Below are 24,542 nucleotides of genomic sequence, written 5' to 3'. Positions count from 1 at the left end.
ATAATAAACCAACTAAATAATGCTTAGTACACAAATAATAACTAAAGTACAGGAAAGACAACACCCCTTTATGATTTAATATGGGAAAATCCCAAGCCACAGTTGTATTTCCCTGTCTGCAATCCAAAGAATTGCAGAACCAGCACAACATTACTCCCAGCTTCCAATAGGTTCACTTTTCTCATTTTGCTAAGTCATAACATCGAGTCAATATCAATTGGCATTAATGACCTTTTAATACAGTATCAGCGCCAGTGATGTTAATCGACTGCGTGATCTTTGAGTGATGAGTTGCTTCGGGAGAGGCGCATGGTAAAATGGAATGGAAATCAGAAATGAACACGTGACACTCACCATGAAGGCTGAAACACAAATTGACGTGACAAGTTTATAGAGTCATGGAGATGTACAGCATGGAAACAGAACCCTTGGTCCAACTTGCCTGTACTGACCAGATATCCTAAATTAATTTAGTCCCATTTGCCAACATTTGTCCCATATCCCTTTAAACCCTTCCTATTCATATACCCATTCAGATGCCTTTTAGATGTTGTAATTCTACCAGCCGCCACCAGTTCCTCTGGCAGCTCATTCCATACTGCCTATGTGAAAAAAAGTTGCCATTAGGTCCATCTTAAATCTTTCCCCTCTGACCTTAAACCTATGCCGTCCAGTTTTGGACTGCCCCACCACAGGGAGAAGACTTTATCTATTCACCCTATCCATGGCCCTCACGATTTAATAAACCCCTATAAAAGGTCACCTTGCAGCTTCCAATGCTCCAGGGAAAATAACTCCAGCCTATTCAGCCTCTCCCTAAAGCTCAAACCCTCCAACCCTTGCAGCATCCTTGTAGATCTTTTCTGAACCCTTTCAAGTTTCACAACATCCTTCCTATAGCAGGGGGACCAGAATCGCACACATTGTTCCAAAAAATGACCCACCAATGTCCCATACAGCCACAACATGACCTCCCAACTCCTACACTCAATGCACTGACCAATAAGGCAAGCATTCCAAGTGCCTTCTTTACTATCCTGTCTACCTGCGACTCCAGATTCATAGTTCCTTGAAAGTGTACTGCATGGTCTCTTTGTTCAGCAACACTCCCCAGGAACTTACCATTAAGTGTATAAATCTTGCCCTGATTTGCCTTTCCAAAATGCAGTACCTCACATTTATCCAAATTAGTCTTGATCTGCCACTCCTCGGCCCATTTGACCATCTGATCAAGGTCCTGTTGTAATCGGAGGTAACCATCTTCGCTGTCCACTACACCTCCAATTTTAGTGTCATCTGTAAACTTACTAATTATACCTCCTTTGTTCAAATCCAAATCATTTACAAAAATGACAAAAAGCAGTTGACCCAACACCGATCCTTGTGGCACACTGCTGGTCACAGGCCTCCAATCTGAAAAGCAATCCTGCACTACCACCCTCTGTCTTCTACCTTCAAGCCAGTTCTGTATCCAAATGGCGATTCCTCCCTGTATTCCATGTGATCTAACCTTACTGATTAGTCTATCACAAGGAACCTTGCCGAATGCCTTACTGAAGTTCACATAGATCACATCCACCCCTATGCCCTCAATCCTCTTTAATACTTCAACAAAAAAAAAAAAAAAAAAGTTTGAGATACTTGCCCATCACCGATGTCAGGCTCACCGGTCTATAGTTTCCTGGAATTTCCTTGCAACTTTCGTAAATAGCGGCACCACGTCGGCCAACCTCCAGTTTTCCAGCACCTTACCTGTGGCTATTGATGAAACAAATATCTTGGTAAGGGACCCAGCAATCACTTCCTTATCTTCCCACAGAGTTCTAGGGTACACCTGATCAGGTCCTGGGGTTTTATCCTCCTCTATACATTTTAAGACATCTAGCACCTCCATCTCTGTAACATGGACATGTTTGGTAAGATACAGCAAGACAACTCGCTCAGTGAGAATCACTCTATCAAACTCAACGTAATGCACACTTAGCCAAAATTCGATCTACAAATGCCTCAAAAGTACCTACAAATTGTTCAAAGCCAATTTCAACCAGGTATAATTTTGCTAACACATGAAGTTAAAATATTCACTATCTAAATGATATGAAAAACATGTTTGCTTTTATTCAAACAAAATATAATTAGGAATCTATATTAGGACTCTACTTGTTGTTCCCATGTCATTCAGTGTCTAAAAAGAAACATACAGAGCAGAATTTCTGACTCCAGAACAGAACACTCAGTTCACTGTCTTCCTGTCTCAGTTTAATAAACCCAAGAGGCACAGAAACAAATGGATTATCAAAGCAATACAAGGTATGCTCCTGGAAACCATGGGGAAAACAAGAATCCACAAGGTGATGCTGGGTAAGGAAATGGGCAGATATGACAAATATAAATCCAAGTCAGTAAACACCAAATTCTCTTCTTATTTCCCCACCCCCCGAAATGCGAGTTTATCCAAAAAAATAGCCCAGGGTGAAAGTGTAAAATACATAAAAGAAATATGGACCCTTACTTGGGAATTCAGAGTACTGAGGGATTTAGAGAAAAGAGGCAGTAAATTGGAATTAAACAGTTTCAATAGCAACTGATTTACATAAGCAACGGAGCAAGCCAGACAGGTTAACTTCATATTTCCAATTGATAATTATCTCAAAAGGATTGCTGAACACATAGGAATGCAGCAATACAGATCTTTCGCGTTACATGTTCAGTTAGTCTAGTTAGGAGAGATTATGGAATGTTCTGTATATTTTAATATTAACACGTTCATTAATATTAAAGGAACTATATATAGCTTTACAGGACCAGGATTAACTCCGTTGAATTTACGGTGGCTCTCTGGATCTCTCACTCAAGGATCACTTAGACTACAACAGAAGGTCCTGCTCCAGACATTAACCCTTTCAAACTACACTTGAGGCAGAATCATAACCAGAAAGGCAAAGACATTGAAAAAGGTTAAATGAAGTTCTAGAATTAACACAGGCACACAGAAACAAGGTTGACAAGATCATGGTTGACTTTGTTTTAATGTTGTAATTGAAAATAGTTTTCACTAAAGTATTGCTGTACTATTAAAAAGAACTGGAACACTGGGGCTTACGAACATCAGATTCAAATCAATAGCCTATGAAGATTTCAGTAAGGTCTTTGATAAGATTCCACATAGTAGGCTGCTCTGGAAAGGTTAGATTGTATGGAATCCAGGCTGGGCTGGCAAATTGGATATGCAATTGCCTTGATGGAAGCAAAGGGTAAAAGTGGAAGGATGCTTGTCAGACAGGAGGCCTGTGGTGGTGCTGGGCCCATTTCTGTCTGTTATGATTTTGATAAGAATGTACAAAGCATGATCAGTAAGTTTGCAATTGACACTGAAGTAGGTGGTATCATGGACAACGAGGAAGGTTATCACAAATTGCACCAGGTTCTTTTTTTCAGCTACGGAAGTGGGCTGGAAATGGCAAATGGAGTTTCATGTAGAGAAGTCTGAGGTGTTGCATTTTGGGAAGTCAAACCAAGTTAGGAGTTTCGTCGTGAATCGTAAGGGTTTAAAGAGCATCTGGAACAGAGGGACATTGGAGTTCAGGTGCACAGTTCTCTGAAAGTGGAGACGTAGGCAGACAGGGCAGTGAAGGTGGCTTTTGGCACACTGGCCTTCATCAGTCAGGGCATGGACTATAAAAGTTGGGAAGTTATGTTGCAGTTGTACAGGATGTTGGGCGAGGCCTCACTTGGAGTACTGTATTTAGTTTTGGTCACCCTACTATAGGAAGCAGGTTATTAAACTGGAAAGAGTGTAGAAGAAATTTACAAAGATGTTGCCAGGACTCAAGGGACTGAGTTATAGGGAGAGGTTGGAGAAGCTAGGACTTTTTTCTTTAGAGCGTAGGAGACTGAAGGGGGGAATCTTATAGATGTGTATAAGATCATGAGAGGGATAGATAAGGTGAATGCACTCAGTCTTTTTCCTAGGGTTGGAGAATCAAGGGCTAGAGGGCATCAGTTTAAGGTAAAAGGGGAAAGAATAAATGGTAACCTGAGGGGCAACTTTTTTTTTGTTACACAGAGGGTGGTACACATATGGAATGATCTGCATTTTGGGCAGCATGAACCCGTTTAGGCCAAAGGGCCTGTCTCCGTGCTGCAGGACTCTAAGACTAGCTGTCAACCCAAGAAAGCATTCGATTGTATGTATGGAAACATAATGTCACTTTCAATCCTCCACTGTAGTATATTGCCCAATGTGGCTCAGCTAGTAACATATTGACCTGACTCGGAAAATTGCAGATACAAGTTTTAATCTAGAGATTTGGATCATATCCTTAAACACTTCCATTACAATACTGCAGGAAACAGCACGATGCTGGAAGAAATACCATCTTTTGAAGAAAACAGTGACTCTTTCAAACTGGAACTCGTCAGTTTACAGCTGCTTGGACAGATCAAGGAAACTGCAGTTCTTCTTTGAGCAGAAAAAGTTGATGATATTTGATAGTTTTACAAAATTATGAAAGACCAAGCAAATGAAGAGAACCCATTTCCAATGGCTGAATGTTCACTAACAAGTTAGGCAAGAAATGAGCTCATGTGGTTCAGTGGTAGCCTCTGGTTATGGACCAGAGCAAACCCCCTCAAAATATATTAAAGATGATTACCCAGAGCCCAACTTTTTTTTATTGTTAAAGGCAAATAAAGGCATCATGTTCCAGATGCAATGTGATTGATCAAGCTACCAGGCTTAAAGCAAAACACACTTTATTTTATACAATAGTTAAAATACAAACAGAAGAAAGAAGAATTGTAATAATTTTACTCTGATGGAAAACTTAACAGAATATTGAACTGCCAAACAGCAACTGTTTCAATATAGAAATGTTTCATAAGCACACCCCTCGGCAAAGGCAAATTACATAGAATAAATTTTCTCACATGCAATTCTAGCAGCAGGAAGAAAACCCAAACTTTTAGCTGGAACTGAGAGGAATAAGAGCTTCTACATTTGGCTTCCAGACCCCAACAACTACTGAAAGCTGAAACTAATGTCCTAGTTCTGTGGAAGTTTGACCCCCAGCCCTCCATGCTGCTTCTATTGTTCCAACTTCAAGAAAAAAAAACAAAAAGATAGCTGGGCTTGGAGCAGAGAGCTTGGCTCCAAATTTATAACACTTGCTTTCAAAAAGAAACAAGACAGAACAAATCCTCCTTAAAATGCACATTTCAGAACAGTCCCTACCTCTGAACCAGGAGACCTGGGTCCAAGTCCCACCAGCTTGACAGCTTATGTAATATCATCTCTGAGCATGTCAATTAGAAAATATCAAACCAGTCACGTGGAATCTCTTACCGTGCAGTGGTAGCATAGTTACCTTTAAGCCAGTAACCCAGGTTCATGTCCTACCTGTTCCACAGGAGTGCAGTAACATCTCTGGACAGAATGATTAGAAAATACCTAACCACATGTGGGTTTATCCTCCAGCAGGGTCCACCTACCTGATGTGGCAATGCTTATGTTATCCCTCGTGATACAAGAAACTAAGCATGGATAAAATGCTTTGAAAAGGTCCAGATATTTATTACAGCAGCTAGTACATACAAACATTACATTTACAAGCACATCATTGTCTGGACTAGCATTAATCCATTCGCAAGTAATCCCCAGTAAGATGGTTTCAGAGACCTTTATACTTTCCAGACTAATGTTATGATACAATGATGGTTGCATAAGTATATCTCTGAAAAGACAACCACGAGACACAACATGAACAACCACAGGGTACAGATTTAAGCTAAATGAACAAAAGAAAAATAAACAAGAAGGATAAAACTTTTGTTTTGTTTATGCACAGCCTGTTAGGATGATGGATTCAGATTCAACAGCTTTCAAAAAAGGTAATACCATCAATACTTGAAGGAGAGAAAAAAGTACTGCAGGGTCTGGAGCAAGAGCAAAGTAACAGAATTGAAAGAGCGGGGCCAGGCTGAATGGGCCGAACGATAGCCATGCTGTGCTGTTCAATAAATCAGCTAACAGTGGCTAGTCCCAGGGGCTCAATGCTTCCTAAATTATCACAAGCTGCATCTCGGATAATGAGCAATTCCCATTTTGTTGATGAATGGTATATAGGTGATGCCTACTGACAGTGACACATGTTTGGAACAAAGACCAGCTATAATCATCTAAGAATGCTCTCTCCCACCCACTTATGTATAGCATTTAAGTAGTTCAGAAATATCGTTCAGCAGCAAGAGACTAGACTTATCGCTCACTACAATTGCAGTGTCACCCTGTAACAGTAACTAATAGAAAACGGTCATTTCCAAGAAATGAATGTAATATTGTACAGGTTAAAATTGAGAGTTACTTTACATAAATTAGTGTTTGAATCTTCAGTGGAGGAAGACCAAGGTATAATGCTGATACAGAGCATTGGTCCTCTGCTGTGAAGTGTGGCTCCGAAGCCACAAACTCCAACTGTAAACTAAAACAGTTTCAGGTCAAATCAATTAATTTGCTATTTGCAGGACACATTTGCCATGATCTTGGTCAGAACATTCAGCTGCAAATGAGTGGCTTTCAGTTAAAGAAATTTTGTTTTTTCACCTGGGAACCAAAACTAATGTTCAAATATAAAAACAACCCAGCAAGTCATGAAATCAAAAGTTTCAAAGTTCGACCCTCAATCCATTTGGAGTTGCATATGTTGAGTCCCATATTTTAAACAGCATGCTGTCACTCAACATTTAGAAACAGGTGGAAAATGTCATGGCTTTGTCTAAACGACTTGATTCCTTGCATTCTGTAGTATGATCAAACGAGGCAGCATGCCTGTTCCTTCAAAAGGATGAACATTTCATTCATCGCCAGCTCACTGTATAAAAGACCTCTCCACCTCCAATATCAAAATCCATGGTTTCTTTATGAATAGATGACCATGCAGCAATTGTCTATTTAAATTATTTAAAACTACACTGTTTAGTTGTCAGCCTTGGTTCAGTAGCAACACTCATCTCCCGGTTTCTCTTTCCTCACGCACAGCTCTACCAGGCAGCAGATAGTAGAGAATATCATTGCTTGCAATTTGGCCTCCAAGCCATGTACCATCCTGATTTAGAGCTGTATCACTGTTCCTTCATCATCACAGGGTCAAAATTCTGGAACTGCCTTCCTAACAGCATTGTGGATGTACCTATACACGAACATCCCAAGAGCTTCAACAGTTCAAGAAGGCAGTTCATCACGAGGGCAATTCAGAAATGGCAATAAAATTCTGGTTTAGTCGCCGATGCCCGTATCCTAAAAACAAATGTAAAATAAAATGAAGCCTACGGGCACATAATCTTGGCCGAGACTTCATTGTGGCAGGATACATTGTCAGAGGAGTGCGATGTAAAACTAGAAGGAGAGATGGGGCCAAAGAGAGCTCAAGGTCCCTTTGGCACTGTTCAACATGAAGTAGTTCTTCATTTATTTCAACCAAAACCTAAAAGCAGATCATCGGATAACTTATTACACAAACCAAAAGGAGAACCCCCACATTGACGTTCTGGAAAACAAATTAAGAAACAAATCAATTCTTGTTACTGAATGACTTTGCAGGTAACTTACTTGTCTGTTGTGGTGCTTAGTGCGACAACTTCTCCTATCACAGAACAGACAGCAAATAAAATGACTGTAGCAAAATGCTGGCATTTATATATCAAAGCACTGAACTGAGGAAATGAATACATAATTACTTGCCTGGCAATCCAAAAGGGACGTGTCAAATGGAAATTATCTCCAAAACAACAATAGCACAAAGAACATAAAATACCTTAGGGGTCCACGCATAATGAAACATGTCTAAACAGCCATATGAGAAAAGGACTTTCCATACTTCAACCCTGCTAAATAATTGAAAACTGTGGGACACAAAGTAATCTAGACCGCATAAATTAAGACAAAAAAGATAGTTTCTGAATTATTTACCTACACAGCTGCAGATGTTGAAGAGAAGAAGCCTGCACTCCATACAAACAGGACAGACTCTCAGTTTTAACCTACTCATGAATTTCATTTAAAACCAAAATGCTGCAGAAACATGAAATTGAAATAAAATTTGGAAATACCGAGCAGATCATGTAGCCTCAATGGAGCGAGAAAAACAAAGTGCATTTTTTAGCTCAATGATCATTCTGGTAAAAAAACGTAAATCATACAAGATTAGAAACATATAGAACATATTTTAAACTGAGTATCCAGACTGGGAAAGCAAACACAGGGGATGAAACGGCAAGAGGGAAGTTCTGATAGGATGAAGGGCAGATGGGATTAAATGTCAAAAACAGAGCTACATTAACTCTAACCTGAATGGGACGAGTAAAAGAAGGATCTACAGGATTTGTAAAAGTCAACAGAATCATCAGCAGTAGCTATTCATCAAAATGTTTGAGATCAGCCATTATAGGCTGAAATTGAAGTCTAGTTGCCGAATTCAGAAGACTGAAGTGACTCTGAGAAAGAGGTGTTTCCTTCAAATAGTAAATAAGCTCAGGATCAGATTTGTGCACTGAGGTTTCATGCAAAGCTATCAGTTGCTTTTAGTCACCCCTTGGCAAGGCCATGAATACAGTTTATTAAATCAGCAGTACAAGTAAGTGGACATTACAGCCTGGAAGGAGTAATTAGGACCTTGGAATATGGAAAAGGATGAGATAAGAGTGCAAATCTTGCACCTCCTGTGCTAACACGGGGACGCACCATGGAAGCAGGGAGGGGATAATTGGAGAGCGTGAACCTAAAGAATAATCAGTTGGGATGAAGGTGTGTTTAAGGACAGTAACACATTGGAAGATTATCCATTAAATGCGAAAGGCTGGTACGGTGGAAGCTGAGAGCAACGGGTACACTGCCATGTTTCTGGGAAGGAAGAGCAGGGCTGAAAGCCGAAAAAGACAGGAAAAGAGATGGACACGGCCACATGAAATCCTCAGTTGAGTAAGCCATCTCTGAAGCACTGGTGAGCAATGTAGCATTATGCAATTGAGGCGGAAATTCGGACTTACACTATGGTGTGAAGCGGTATAATCAAAATAGCTTTGGAAGTGCGTTGGCATATCAGCAATTTTGACTGATAGTTTGGCCCATAAAAAGAGGTAACAGTCAAAGCAGGGAAGGAATTAGAACATGCGATAGGATAGGAAGAGTGGAAAGCAGAAGTCATGGTGAAGATTTACAGTTCAGTGTGAATGCAAGCACTGCATGAGAAGGGGATGAGAGTAAAGCTTGCTTCGCATTTCATTGAAAAAAAAGTAAACATATTTATAACCTCAGATGTGCAAGGCAACACATATTTTATTTGGTGGAAATAAATGGAGACAAAGGAGCAGTTGCTGTGAATACTACTTCAGCCAAGTTAAGAAAGACTGTGGTGGATCAGGATTGGTTGTGTGCATCAGTTCAAGGTAGTGGAGTATCCTCAGGATATACCACTGCAGATGAAACTGTAGGTAAATTGGAGTTGGTTAAAGTAACACAGAGTGCTGCAGGAAAAGGTAGGATGACAATGAAAATGGTTGAAACAAAATGACAAGAAAAGGAAGAAATCAGTTGTATGTTGCAAGAATATGCGAGAATGATGCATCTCCCAGGGCAAATCTGTTTGTTATCTTGGGGACGATGTAGACAGTATGCAATATTAGCAGATGAGGAGGTTGGTGGCTCCGAGGTCATGATCACCAAAGCATGCTAAATAAATGGCAGTTTGGGAAAATATAATTTGATGTTTGTTGATAAGTTGTGGTCCTGGGGGCAAAGCTGATGCTCAACCTTTTAAAAGGTGGGAGATCAGTTTTTTTTACAAAATGACAACAGTGGTTTAAATGACAGTTAAGAATTCACCAGAGTATCATGTGCTGCAAGTTTGGAGACAGACGTAAAAGGCAATGAGTGAGTGAGTGCGTTGTGATGTAGGGTGTGAAATTTATAAATAAAGTTAATATCATTTATCTTTAAATTCAAATGCTCGGATTTTAAATTAATGATATATGGGTTTTCGTGGATGCAGGAAGGACGTTCTCAATGATCAGGGAGTCCAAAACCAGGAGTTACAATCTAAGGACAAGGGGGGAGCCTTTTGGGATAGCGATGAGAAGAGATTTCTTCATCGAGTGAGTGGTCAGCCTGCAGAACCCTGTTAAGGTAAACTACTGGGGCCAAAACTTAAGATTTTCAAGAAAGATACAGGTATAGTTCTTAGGACTAAAAAGGGATCAAAAGATTATGGGGAAAAAGTGGGAACAGGGTACTTAGTTGAAATGCTCAGCTGTAATCATATTGAACGGCTAGCAGGCTCAAAGGACTAAATGGCCTACTCCTGTTTCTGAGGGCTTAATATTTCATTTATAAGTATTTCTGTAACCATGGCAATTTATTTTAAAACAATTGAAAAACAGGTATCTTTCAGGACTTGTATATTTTAGGAGAGTTTACAACCAAAGAAGGCAAACAGTTTTGACTCTGCTTCTGCTAGAAATTTCTGGACTTTTTTTTAAGCTTAGGGGAAACACCTACAGATTGAAGCAATACAAAAGTCTTTTATGTTTCATCCTGGAGCAGTTAAAGAAGTTCCCCCTAGAAGGTGAGAAGGTTATAAAAACAGATTACTTAAGAGCAAGGAGATTAATAATAGTTCCCAAACAAAAGTGTTTGAATAAAATCCTGGAGATGCTATTTGAAGCTGAGACCATGCAAACTCAGATGTTTGAAAGCTGCAGGAAAAGGCTTTAGACTTTATTGATTAGTTCACAGCTAAATTAAACCCAATGAGTTGTAAAAGAAAGACATATTTCCCTCTGGCTGGAGTACTGTACAAGGGATGATTTTTGATATTATACATGGATGTTTTTGGGATTACAGCATTATAATTTGACCACGCTTTTCAAAATCTGTAAAAAGTTTGTAACATATAAATAGATTATGTTAGAACTTTTCTGTTTCACTCGGTTATGAATGGCATACCTGTAGCTCCCAACAGAAAAGGTGAGAAAGAGGCTGCAGGGAGGGGTTCAGGTAAAAACAAGAGCCTTGAAGAAAAGGGAAAAGAAAAAATGTTATTCAGGGAGAAGACTTCTGGCCAAAGCACGATCGTTATCGGAGGTGGAGAACAAAATCCAGCCTTTTCCAGCTTTACCCCAGAGAACTGGTAACTCTATAAGCCACCTCTATAAGCCCCTACCTATTCATTCACAAACTTGAATTATTTTTGCTGTGTTAAATTTCTATCAATCACTTTCCACCCCCAGGAGCTGCTATAGAGTTCAGTCTGGTGTTTCTCGCTTTTGCCTTACTCCTTCTCCTCCATAATCGACCATCTCTTTTCATCGTAACAAGTGCTCACTAAATTACTCCACAGCAGCTCCTGTTGAGTTTCCATTTTCACATTAGAACATAGAACATACAACAGTACAGCATAGTACAGGGCCTTCGGCCCACAATATTGTGCCGACCAATTATCCTATTAAGATCAATCTACCCTGCATACCCTACATTTTACTATCCTCCATGTCCCTTACCAAGAGTTGCTTAAAAGTCTCTGAAGTATCTAACTCCATTACCACTACCGGCAGCGCATTCCACACACCCACCACTCTGAAGAGCTTACCTCTGACATCTCCCCTATACCTTCCTCCGAACACCGTAAAAATTATGCCCCCTCGTAATAGTCATTTCTGCTCTGGGAAAAAGTTTCCAACTATCCACGCCTCTCATCATCTTGTACACCTCTATCAAGTCACCTCTCATCCTTCTTCGCTCCAATGAGAAAAGCCCTAGCTCCCTCAACCTTTCCTCATAAGACCTGCCCTCCAGTCCAGGGAGCATCCTGGTAAATCTCCTCTGCACCCTCTCTAAAGCTTCCACATCTTTCCTGTAATGAGGTGACTAGAACTGAACACAATATTCCAAGTGTGGTCGAACCAGAGTTTCATAGAGCTGCAGCATTAGGTTGAAATGAAAATCTACTGGTACATTCTTATGCCAGTTTTCTTCCCCCCTTGCAACTTCCATGCTTAGCGACACAAATAAATAGAAAACTTGTCATTTTAGACACTCTCCATGCCAAGGTGCAACAGTTGTACAGACAAAGATTACCTCTAACGTCTGTCTCTGCAATCTTAGAACAGCACCACTCATCCGCCACAATGTGGCCATTCATTTCAAAGTCAGCTATTGCATAGCAGGGCAAAGGTCATCAAATTTGAGGCTGTCTTGTGACAGAGGTTGGTATGCATTAGGAATTAAGCTGAAAGTTCTGCAACTTTTGCTTCCATTGATGTAGTTGCAGAAGAAAGATTTATTTGATCCACTGTACAATCTAATTATTTTAATAAATAACATCAGATTTTTTTTAGCCACTTATTTTAAAAAATTCAAACAATTAATTACTGCGTTTTGGAATGCATGGTAATTACACACAGCTGACACACCAGAGTAGTTGCTGCGTTCAACAGGAAGCTCTTCCTGATACACATCACCAGGAATGATAGCTCTACTATCACAATGTAATCTTGTTCTCTTCAGGTGTTGAAAGCCTTCATACTGGGAAGTTATGAATAAGACCAAACTGACACATTTCAAGGACCAAGTAGCAAATGGTTTACTCTGATCTTCAAACATTTGCATTTATATCAAATCTAACAAAGTCTTATTTCAATTCCCTGTTTCAGGAACAGCTAATGGAGACATTTAGAATGGATAAAAGAATGTGGTAGGCAGATCTGTGTGTTCTCCAAAATGAATGATATACTTCAAATGAGGGATTCATACTTAAACATCAAAATGTGCACATTTCACCCAAAAATGACGGAGCTTTTTTGTTTAGTTCTGCTACTGGTTTTTGACATACATATTCCCCCCCAATGCCCTAGTCTGCTACCACAGGTTTGCTAAAGATAACACAGTGTAGAGCAGGAGGAACACAGCAGGCTAGGCAGCACCAGAGGAGCAGAAAAGCTGATGTTTCGGGTCGGGACCCTTCTTCAGAAAAAAAAACTTTGCTAAAGCTTTTTCCCCAGGCTACTAAAGTTGACAGCTTTGTGCTACAAGGCGGTTTCAGGACCACTAAGTTTTCTCTGCTGTAAGCCAGAGGAAATCTTCTAGCTGATTTCCCCTGACTAAATCTAAATGAAAGTGAACTGACTACATTTGCTGAGAAAACCAATTAAAACAAAAACTTCCAATCAAAGCTCCACCCTAAAATCACAATAACTTAGCCCATCTCCTCCCTGGTTGCAGCCAATGTCTCTATGGCAACATGGCACGCTACGGAAGGACTCAAACAGAAATACAAGTACTCTACTTTATCTTCAACACAACTCTTTGATTCAGAGACCCAAATCCATAACTAAAATTCCTAACTGAGTTTGATGTTTTCTCCACTTTCCCAGCTCAATTACAAGCTGAGAAATGAATTATTCATGGTTTAAATCTTTTGCACCAACTGAGACAAGACAAGCATTTAAGAAAGTACATGAAATAAAGCGAGGTTCATTTGAGTAACATTGATAGAGTTGTTTTTAGAAGTTTCTTGACCAGAGGCCTCCATTTTCTACAGATAAAAACTTTTATTTAAATAAAAGTTACATCCCAAAATAGTTGTATTATCAACTACATATTCACAATATTGTCAACAATCTGGTGTTGAATGAGCCGAGACATCAGAAGGATAGAAATGTGCAAACTTTATCCACTATCAATGATTCTACACTCCTCTACAATAACCAGCAAGAATTAATTTAGCCTACTGAAAAATTCAACATCTTTCATCTGAAACCGAATTTTCAGCGAGGTATCTTTGCCATCAAAAAGCCCACATAGTTCTATCTTAGTAACTTAGTCCACCTCGTCCCTGGTTGCAGCCAACATTAGTGGCTTTACACTGATTAACAAGACTGAAGCTATCAATGCCCTTATGGCTAGAGTCCCAGTCTCCATCCTCAGTAAACATCAACTCATCCAAATTCTACTACCCCACACTGGGTTCCAGTCATTCACTGTCCCAATGATTTGCTTACAGTGGGCTAATAATTCACAATTTCAGGTTTAAATTCCTTAATATCTTGGCCCTTTGAGTTGCATAGAGTTGCAGAGGTCTGCAGCATGCAAACAGGCCCTTCAACCCAAACTGTCCATGCCACCCAAACTTGTTTTCACAATTAAACAAGTCCCATCTTCCTGCATTTGGTCCATATCCCTCCTTATCTATCCCATCTATGTACCCGTCTAAATGTTTCTCAAGATGAAATTGTACTCACCTCCACTACTACCTACGGCAGCATGTTCTGGAGGCTTACCAACTTGTGTGAAAAAATTGCCCCTGCAGACCGTTTTGTATCTCTCTCCTCTCACCTTAAACCTACACCCTTTAGTTTTAGACTCCGCAAACATGAGGAAAAGCTGTTGGCTATCTACCTTGTATATACCTCTCGATTCTGTAGACACGTATAAAATCACCCCTTAGTCTCCTATGCTGCAGGGAAAACAAAAGTCTCAGCCCGTTCAACCCTTCCTCATCACTCAAACTGTTTAGCCTCATCAGCTGTGTAACACTCAGACCTCTATTTTTCCTCCCGAGATCCATTTTGACCAATGGTGGCACACATTAACTTTAAGTTTCAGAATTCACCACTACAATACGCTAATTACCTCCTCAAAATCTACCACCCAACTGAATCATGAGCCCCCTCCTGATTAATATCTCCTTTGGTGTTACTTTATCTAGTACCTTGAACATTCTTCCATGTCAAAGGAAGGATCTAAATGCAAATTGTTTTTGTAATACTATTCACAATAAATTGTGTCATGAACACAAGGTGTGTGATCTCAACTGAAGCAAACATAACACGTTGCAAATAATTGACTGTTTGCTGGCAGAGATTAAAAACATGTTCTGTAACCTACTTTCACACAGCACAAAAGGAACAAGTGAGATGCACCTGTACTGTGAATTAAGTTAGCATACACTTGCATTTCCCTGCTTGCACTTGAGTAAATTATATATGAAGAAGATCAGTACTCATCTATCTTCATCTGCTACTATTTATGCTTAACCATGCCCAGCTTGAAAGCTGTTTTGTTTTACATCAAAGCTGAACTAAATGTTTTGACCTATGACTTTTAACGAATGCAAAGATTAAAAAGAATATACAATCAAAATTATGGCCACTCTTAAAAGTGAGAGCAAACCTCTGGCCATTTTAACCAGAAGTGTAATTGTTTTCCTCTGGAAAAGGAACTGTCAATGCTGGATAAATAATTTTAAGTTAATGGTTTAGTCAAGGGTTTGATTATGCCTGATCTTCACACTCAGTACGCTGTTTCCACTTTTTTTTCACCATATCTTTGACTCCTTTACCTCCAAAAACTGTACCTAACTCCTTCATGAAAACATGCAAAGTTTTGGCCTCAACTGCTTTCTGAGAGAAAGAATATCTTAGGCAATACCAATTTTAAATGGAGTCAATAACACTCTTAAATGCAACATAGTTATTTACTTTACTTTCCACAAAGAACATGAGGCCTTGAACATTACTTTCAAATAACCAAAGTTGACTTGCTGCCACTGCTTTGATGTTGCTTATTGGGGAAAATTTAGTCCTGAACTTGGATATTTTGCCTTATTGCACCCTTGGGCTGCAATTATGTCAAACTCAAACATGTAATTAATGAATCTTCAATGACACTATCAGTAATATTCAGTCATTTTTGTCCCTCGAATTCAAAATATTCTTGAGCATTGTTTGCAGCAACATGCAAGAGGGTCAGATTTAATAATGTCTAACTCATTGCTGGCTTCTGGGCTTACTTTAGAAACAGCTTGATATCTCTTTCTCTCTCTCTCCCCCTGTGTCTCTGTCTCTCATGGCTTTAATAGAGGCATACTCTTTTGTCAAATACATTGATGGCCATGGAATAAAAAGACTTCATAAATAATGAGATTGAAGGATTGTTCTTTGTGGAAAGTAAAGTAAATAACTATGTTGCATTTAAGAGTGTTATTGACTCCATTTAAAATTGGTATTGCACTCAAGAATATGGTAAATTTGAAGTAGCCAATTGTTTTAGCCTATCATGCAGTTTTTGCATTAGTACAGCATGCTTTCTATGGCATACAGATGGACATCTGTACCACAAATGGGGATACATATCTTCAATCTGTCACTGCTTCAAAATCGGTTAAAATAATAACAGCTTCTTTTCTCTAAAACTTCAGACTGCTCATTACAGTTTTTAAAGTTCTACCAGGATCAGTGCAAGAGAAATTCAAGCATCCAGTTATTAACTAAAAGGAATTATGTTGCAAAGTTTCACATTTTTCAGACAAAAACAACTTGGTATTTTTTTAATTGTGTCTGCAATTTAACTTTGACTTGCTTAAAAAAACTCCCAAAGTATGCTTGGGATTGAACGTAGATGTTCTGTGGTGTTCTCATTATTACAGTCAACAGGTGTACACTGCTCTTTCCATCCACTCACTTGTCATCTCGGAGCATTTTAATAAGCCTGACTTCACAAACAATTTATCAGGGTGGTGTTTGGGCAATTTGTCAAAATGCGCGATAGGTATGGGGTGTCATGTACGAGGATCTCTCAACAGGATGACAGTATTCAAATTGCAAAAGAGAAATTGTGTAGACATTTTCAAAATTATGCAATGATTTCAGAGAATGAATGCTGCAAGATTATTTCTTATGGTTGCCTAAATAGATAATGCAGTAACTTGGACAAAAAGGTGTTTTTATCCTCAGTCATTTTGTAGCATTGAATGCTTCACCACATATAGCTATTGAGATAAAGACTTCAACACGATTCAAAAAGGGTGTGATGGCCATGTTTTGTACAATGAAAAAGGCAATTAGGAAACAGATTTTTGTTTTGAAAATATTGACAGTATACTATACCTTACCCAGATGGACTCCAGAAAGTCACGTGACTCCTCGCGATTTTAGCAGAGACGTGATAACATACCTCTGGCAATTTACTTAAATCAAACTAATTGACTACCCCTCACTATTTCAATGCAAAGCCTTAAAACGATAGCAGTTGCTAGAGCCCTTGGCCCCATGAAGATTTAGAATGCTTTTTTTAAAAAAAAAGATGATCATATCTGGTTGATCAATGTTGATAGGATAGCAATTAATCAGCTTCAATGGAATATATTAATGTTACCATCCCATAACTGAAACTGGCTGAGAGAGATACCTGGATGTCGTATTAATTGATAACAGAAGCCCAGCAAATCAGTCTGGAGTGAGCACTTCAGAGACAGAGATCGCCTTGAAAAAGTAAGGAGCTCTACTTCCGAAAGTCAGTCATCTCATGCAGTGATAAAGAGCTAACTTGTTAAATCTGAAAAACTATACTTTTTCACTAAAGGCATTTGGCCACAATTTCATTTGAAAGAAGCAGAAATTTTGAACCTCCATGTTTCTTCACAGAACCAACAGGGAATCTTCAAGCCTGCAATGTTTTCAACTATCGTCTTAAGGAACATAAACAATTAACCCGTTTCACGTTACTCTGTTCATTATGTAAATGCACGTTACATTACCAGAAATCATCTTGTGCATGCACACACAATGTTTCGAGACTGCACAGATGGAGATTACATTTCAGATTTTATTAACATACAAATAAATCTTCAGTGCCTGCTCTTCAAAGTCACAGCACTCAAAAGGTTTAAAACACCCCTCGACATGTACCAAGTGGTAAGCTAAAAGGTGAAAAGAGGGGGAGAACTTCTGACAATTTAATTTCTTGCATTTAAAGCACCAGACATTAAAAGCAAACTTGTGGTGTAGGGGTCAGGGGTTGAGAGGTGCCATGTGTGCGTGCAGCAAGATACTGTACAACTTAACTTGATTCATTATTTCATTGTACCTAGGTACACGAGGCAAAGTTTTGTTTTGTCTGCAGTACAGACAGATCACACCATACAAAGCGTATTAGGGTAACAGAATAGAGCAAGGAATACAATGTTACGGTTGCAGGGAAGATGCACAAACAGTGAGGTCAACATTTAATTTGCAATTTGAGTGGTCCATTCAGAAGTCTAATAACAGCAGGGAAGCAGCTCTTCTTGAATCTGTTGGTCTACGTGTTTAAGCTGTCCATCTTCTACCGAATGGAAGAAGAGGCTAGGAGAAATTATAAAGGGGGTGGGATTACTTTGGCTGCTTTTACAAGGCAGTGAGAAGTATAGGTGGAGTCAATGGCTGGAGGTTGGCTTGTGTGAATGGACTGGGCTGTGTTCACAGTTCTGCAGTTGTGCATTAATGTTCTCAAGATATTTAACACTTCTATGAAAATTTTCCTCCTTAACCTTCTTCGTGAAAATGTTGTGATTCTTATTTTCTTTGAAGCATTAACTTACTGTTTCCACCACATCCTTCCAATAAGTTTTCAGTGTGCTCTTTCATAGCCTTACTACCTGGCCTACAGTGAGGTGTCCAAGGACACATGCAATCATTTAATTCTGAGCAATTCAATCACATAAAAAAACAACTGAATTCCATTTTCCTTTTCACGGCCTTTTCTACCTACGATTTAACATTAATAAATCAATGCAATTGCATCCAGACTTCTTTGTTCTTTGACTCCATTAATTTAGTGCTTTGGGTTTGTCGTCTCCAACCAGTTCTCATCCCTTTAAAATGTACTTTATGTTGTTGCAAAGTTTTGACCCAAGGTTGGACATCTTGATGATCAGTTAGTCTGACATGCTGCACTTTTGCATTTTAAACAGTAATTATTTTTTACTGACTTAACTACTTTTGTGAGAGGTATCGGAGACATCTCCATCAAATGTCTGCCAAGAAATCTTTACCATGTAATTTTTGGCATCACCACAGTCGGCAATGTCACTCATATTTTAACACTTGCTAACTTTCTTGTGTGACAGATATATTTCTTCCACTGTGTCTGTCATCAATTTGTCCAGTCCATTCATCAGTCTTTGTCCGTCAGCATGATCCATCACAGCATATGTCCCTACTTCAACAGATCAAACTCGCTTCAAGAAATAATTTTGACATGGACAGAACAGGAATAATTTGAAAGTCAAAAATGATAAAAAGTAATAACAATTCCAAAATTAAAAAAATACCCTTGATCTAATAGTCTACCATCAAGCCATTTATCCAGTGACTTAAATCATCTATCAATGGTGACTTATTTACATGCCATGTTCTTCTGTTTCCAAAAAAAAAGCTTATGTCAAAACTTGGATTCTCCTTGACTAATATTTTATTACCATCTTAAAAACTTTAAACTGTGAGCCCTTCTGTACAGTACTTCAATCTTAAGGTTGCCACAGTCAGCCCACAGCAGCCTTTTCCAGTCCTGTCTTCACAGTAAAAACCAACCCACCTGCATCTCCCAGGATTTTATGATCAATATGTTTTTATTGATATGACATTAAAATATTTCAACCAATTCCACCTGTATTCTCTGCACACATTGCTTAGAGATCAGAAACATATCAGGGCATGGAATGCAGATGCTTTGAAAACAAAAATAACTCATGGAACTGCAAATGGTGTAACTTCATCCTTTGGTTCATGCTTTGATTCTTCTCTGACTGGCAAAATGTCAATTTCCTCTTCCTTCAGTGCATGAATGTCAGTGTATGTCAATATTATCAGAAAGGTTGGTGATCTGCAAGCACAAGAATCCAGACGAGAGCACAGTGTTCTGGTGATAACGGAGACCTGATTCACAATAAAAGGCAGGACTGGATTTTAAATGTTTCCAATTCAAAACTTACCGATTCCCATCAGAACAGATTTGACAGATGGTATTTCTGTTTAAAATTACTCACTTACATGCCAGTGACTTTTCTGCTCAAGTCTCAGAATCTACTTAGTCTCAATTTCATCCAGAGATAAAGACTTTAAAAAGGGATGTGATTTAATCTGTAATGCTACTCCTGCATTAAAATTAGTTGCTGCCATATTTCAAGTGTTAGAAGATCCTAAAGATAGTGACAGAAGAAAGTGCATACCATAAGTGAGGAGATGGGGGCAGGGAAATCATGCAAGATGAGGAATGTTTACTTAAGGTCTGGTTGGACCATCTTCTCCAGCAAGATCAGGTTGGACTGGGCAGGAGGCAGGGGGAGGGAGGTGGTGCGATGGCTTCCGCTCCAGCAGGTTTTGTCAGGCAGGTAGAGGGAAGGTTGTTGGTGTAATCGGGGATTCAATTTAATAGTTTCCCAGGTGTTATATTGTGTGAGTGTACTATTCAGTGTGAAAGGGGCATGACAGCATGGCCTAATGAGATCAAAGGACAGAATCTATTTGGGTTCGGCTGAACAAAAGCTCTGGGAGCCTTATACAGTTGTCAACTTAATACTATACTCGTGATCAACCCAAAACCATTCACTATTTACACCATATATAGATGTGAGGTTGAACCTGGATTGCACCAAGTGCCAGTCTATGCCATCTCATGTCATCTAACATCACTGACAATACAATCTAGATGTTAACCCCTACACTACAAGAGTTACTAAATGCGAGGTACCACTACACTGCCTTATGAATTGATCCAACAGAGGCTTGGCTCAAGGGCAATTAGGAATGGGGAAACAAATACTGGCCTTGAGAGTTGTGCCCACATCCCATGAATGAATAAAATAATTGTTGGTTGCAAGAATGAGGAAAGGTAATAACATTTGAAGAGAACAATTCCAAAGATAGAACTAGAAGGACATGATGTTTGGATAATTAACAAAAAAAAAACTAAACGGCAGTGGGATGAATTTTCTTCTTTTTTAAATAAAAATGCATCCAGTGCCCGACAGCGTGATGGTCACAGAGTCAAGCACCTTCATACTCCGCTTTCAAACTGTTCTGACCAGACAGACATCAGCCAGAGGTTCCCCAATATATACCTGTTCCAGATAGAGTATCCCAAAACGCTAAACTCTGAGGTAAGGAGGGAGAAACTAGCTTCTCCTCTTTATTCAGCAACTCCCTTGTTGATTGAGATAAGGTAAATCTAGAAAGATTCCAAACAAGACTGTATGGAAGAGAGAGACAAATAATAAAAAAAAGGAGCTCACTGGACCAAAAGAGAGTGAGAAAGAAAGATAACGAGAGAGAGAGTGCACGAGACCATGAATAAAAGACAATGGAAGAAAGGAGAGGGAGAGACAGCGAGCACAACAGAGCGTGAGAATGCTAAAGAAAGAGAGATAAAGAGTGAGAATTTGTGTCTGTCCCTTATCTTGATACAGTTGATGTTACTGCCCTACTGCAGAAGAGGAGCTTGCACCTTACAGAGATAACAGTTTGTATCAAACACTTTGACTGCTTCCAACTGTTTTTCTGTAGGCTTTCCTGTTAATACTTCAGCCCAGGAGGATTGTGGTTACCTTATGTCAAGTTGTGAAGCTGTATGACTACAGCTTTAATTCATCAAATAAATGTAAAATGGAGCAGATACTGGACATCTGCAATAAAAAAACAAATTGTGGGAGAAATTCCACAGGTCTGCTACTATCTGAGAAGCGAAGAGCTCCAAAAATTCATCATACTGGACTCGAAACGTTAAACTCTGTTCTTCTGATCTGCCGAGTTTCTCCAGCTCTGCTTTTACTGGTGTTTGAAGCCTTGGTTTGAGCATCTCTACTCTTCTCCAGAAAAACAGATCAAATGCAATCACAGTCATGACTACTGCAAATAAGATATTCCTATGCCAGCAGAAAACAGAGTTAACGTTTCGGGTCCGGTGACCCTTCCTCAGAACTGGTGGTGGCTGGGAAAATGTCAGTTTATATGCAGAAAATAGGGAGGTGGGTGGGGTAGGGAGTAAATGATAGGATAGAGCCCAAAGACAGAGAAAGACAGTTGGACAGACAAAGGAGTTGCTAACGATCAGGCTGGGAGGGTGAGTAGTTGTTAATGGGGACTGTTAGTGACTAACAACAGGGGGTGTGTAGTGGCAGGCTATGTGGTAACAAGGCCTGGTGTGTGGGATGGGGGGAGCTGGGACATGGGAGAGTTTAGGCCCTAAAATTATTGAACTCAATACTGAGTCCGGAGGGCTGTAGGGTCCCCAAGCAGAAAATGAGGTGTTGTTCCTCCAGCTTGCGCTGGGCTTCACTGGAACACTGTAGCAAGCCGGAGGCAGAGATGTTGGCCAGGGATCAAGGTGGTGCATTGAAGTGGCAGGCAACAGGTAGTTCAGGGTCTTTTTTGTGAGCAGAACGTAGATGTTCTGCGAAGCAGTCGCCAAGTCTATGCTTCGTTTCCCCAATGTAGAGGAGACCACATTGTGAGCAGCGAATGCAGTTCACTAGATTCTTGGAAGTGCAGGTGAAGTGTTGCTTCACCTGAAAGGTATGTTTGGGCCCTTGGATACTGGGGAGGGAGGAGGTAAATGTACAGGTGTTGCACCTTTGCCGGTTACAGGGGAAGGTGTTGGTGGTGAAGGAAGTATGCACCAGGGTGTCCCGGAGGGAACGGTCCCTGCGGAAGGCGGACAAGGGAGGGGAGGGGAGGGGAATATCTGTCTGGTGGTGGCATCTTGCTGGAGGTGGCAGAAATGGCGTCTGATGATCTTCTGGATGTGGATGCTGGTGGGATGGTAAGTGAGGATAAGGGGAACCCTATCGCTGTTGTGGGAGGGAAGAGAAGGGGTGAGGGCAGAAGAAGTGCGGGAGACGGATTGGGCCCGATCGAGGGCCCTGTCGACAACGGAGCTGGGGAATCCTCGATTGAGGAAGAATGTGGACATTTCGGAGGCTCCCTTGTCGAAGTTGGCCTCATCTGAACAGATGCGACGGAGACGGAGGAACTGAGAGAATGGGATGGAGTCTTTACAGGAGGTGGGGTGCGAGGATGTATAGCCCAAGTAGCTGTGGGAGTCGGTGAGTTCGTAATGGATATTAATGGTCACAAGGGCTGCACTTCTGCCCTCAACCCTTCCCTTCCCTCCCGCAACAACGATAGGGTTTCCCTTATCCTCACCTACCATCCCACCAGCATCCACATCCAGAAGATCATCAGACGCCATTTCCGCCACCTCCAGCAAGATGCCACCACCAGACACATATTCCCCTCCCCTCCCTTGTCCGCCTTCCGCAAGGACCATTCCTTCCAGGACACCCTGGTCCATACTTCCTTCACCACCAACACCTCCCCACAGCCCTACGGCACCTTCCCCTGTAACCGGCGAAGGTGCAACACCTGTACATTTACCTCCTCCCTCCCCAGTATCCAAGGGCCCAAACACACCTTCCAGGTGAAGCAGCACTTTATCGGCACTTCCCAGAAACTAGTCTGCTGCATTCGCTGCTCACAATGTGGTCTCCTCTACATTGGGGAAACGAAGCATAGACTTGGCGAACGCTTCGCAGAACATCTATGTTCTGCTTGCAAAAAAAGACCCTGAACTACCTGTTGCCTGCCACTTCAATGCACCACCTTGATCCCTGACCAACATCTCTGTCTCCGGCTTGCTACAGTGTTCCAGTGAAGCCCAGCGCAAGCTGGAGGAACAACACCTCATTTTCCGCTTGGGGACCCTACAGCCCTCCGGACTCAACATGGAGTTCAATAATTTTAGGGCCTAAACTCTCCCATGTCCCAGTCCCCCCCATCCCACACACCAGGCCTTGTTACCACATAGCCTGCCACTACACACCCCCTGTTGTTAGTCACTAACAGTCCCCATTAACAACTACTCGCCCTCCCAGCCTGATTGTTAGCAACTCCTTTGTCTGTCCAACTGTCTTTCTCTCTCTTTGGGCTCTATCCTATTGTTTACTCCCTACCCCACCCACCTCCCTATTTTCTGCATATAAACTGACATTTTCCCAGCCACCACCAGACCTGAAACGTTAACTGTTTTCTGCTTCACAGACGCTGCCAGACCTGCTGAGCGTTTCCAGCAATTTTGTTTTTGTTAAAATTATGCCCCCTTGTAATCGTCATTTCCGGCCTGGGAAAAAGTCTCTGGCTATCCACTGTATTTATGCCTCTCATCATCTTGCACACCTCCATCAAGTCACTTCTCATCCTTCTTTGCTCCCATGAGAAAAGCTCCTTCAACCCTTCCTCATAAGACCTGCCCTCCAGTCCAGGCAGCATCCTGGTAAATCTCTTCTGCACCCTGTTAGTATCTTTTCTTTCTCTCCAGTTCACCATTATTTATCCCTTTGTCTGCCCAAATGCCAGCAACTTCTGTTTGCTTTCGGATATCCGGCATCCACAATTCTTGGTTTTATTTAACTAAACCCAGTGTAGTCTACAACACCATTTGTAGTTTTCTACTGTCACAACCCTGGGGAAAAAAAGAGTGTTAGAAATCGAGTCCCACTATTCCAACCAAGTCATCACAAATGTGAAACATGAGCAATTTCATCTCTCGGACGGTTAAAGCCTGACTATGACTATCCAAGATAAAACAAACTCCTAGATAACAAGGTGTAGAGCTGGATGAACACAGCAGGCCAAGCAGCATCAGAGGAGCAGGAAAGCTGATATTTCGGGCCTAGACCCTT

The 24,542-nt window shown here is 40.6% G+C and overlaps 1 protein-coding gene across 7 annotated transcripts in view; it reads right to left on the bottom strand.

The window, feature by feature from the left end:
- tsnare1 (T-SNARE Domain Containing 1) overlaps window positions 1–24,542 on the bottom strand; it is a 716,417-nt gene that overhangs the window by 682,574 nt on the left and 9,301 nt on the right. Inside the window, exon 2 of one of the 7 annotated variants that reach the window (XM_048595869.1) lies at window positions 1,646–1,758. The exons of 5 other annotated variants lie outside the window; for them this stretch is intronic. The gene's annotated coding sequence lies outside the window, so the exon portion shown is untranslated. The remainder of the gene's footprint in view (window positions 1–1,645; window positions 1,759–24,542) is intronic. One more of the 7 variants, XM_048595870.1, reaches the window with a different exon arrangement.

The sequence above is a fragment of the Rhincodon typus genome, chromosome 4, assembly GCF_021869965.1.
Source record: "Rhincodon typus isolate 14 chromosome 4, sRhiTyp1.1, whole genome shotgun sequence".
NCBI lineage: Eukaryota > Metazoa > Chordata > Chondrichthyes > Orectolobiformes > Rhincodontidae > Rhincodon > Rhincodon typus.
The sequence above is the reverse complement of the archived record's forward strand: the minus strand, read 5'-3'. Positions and strand labels throughout refer to the sequence as shown.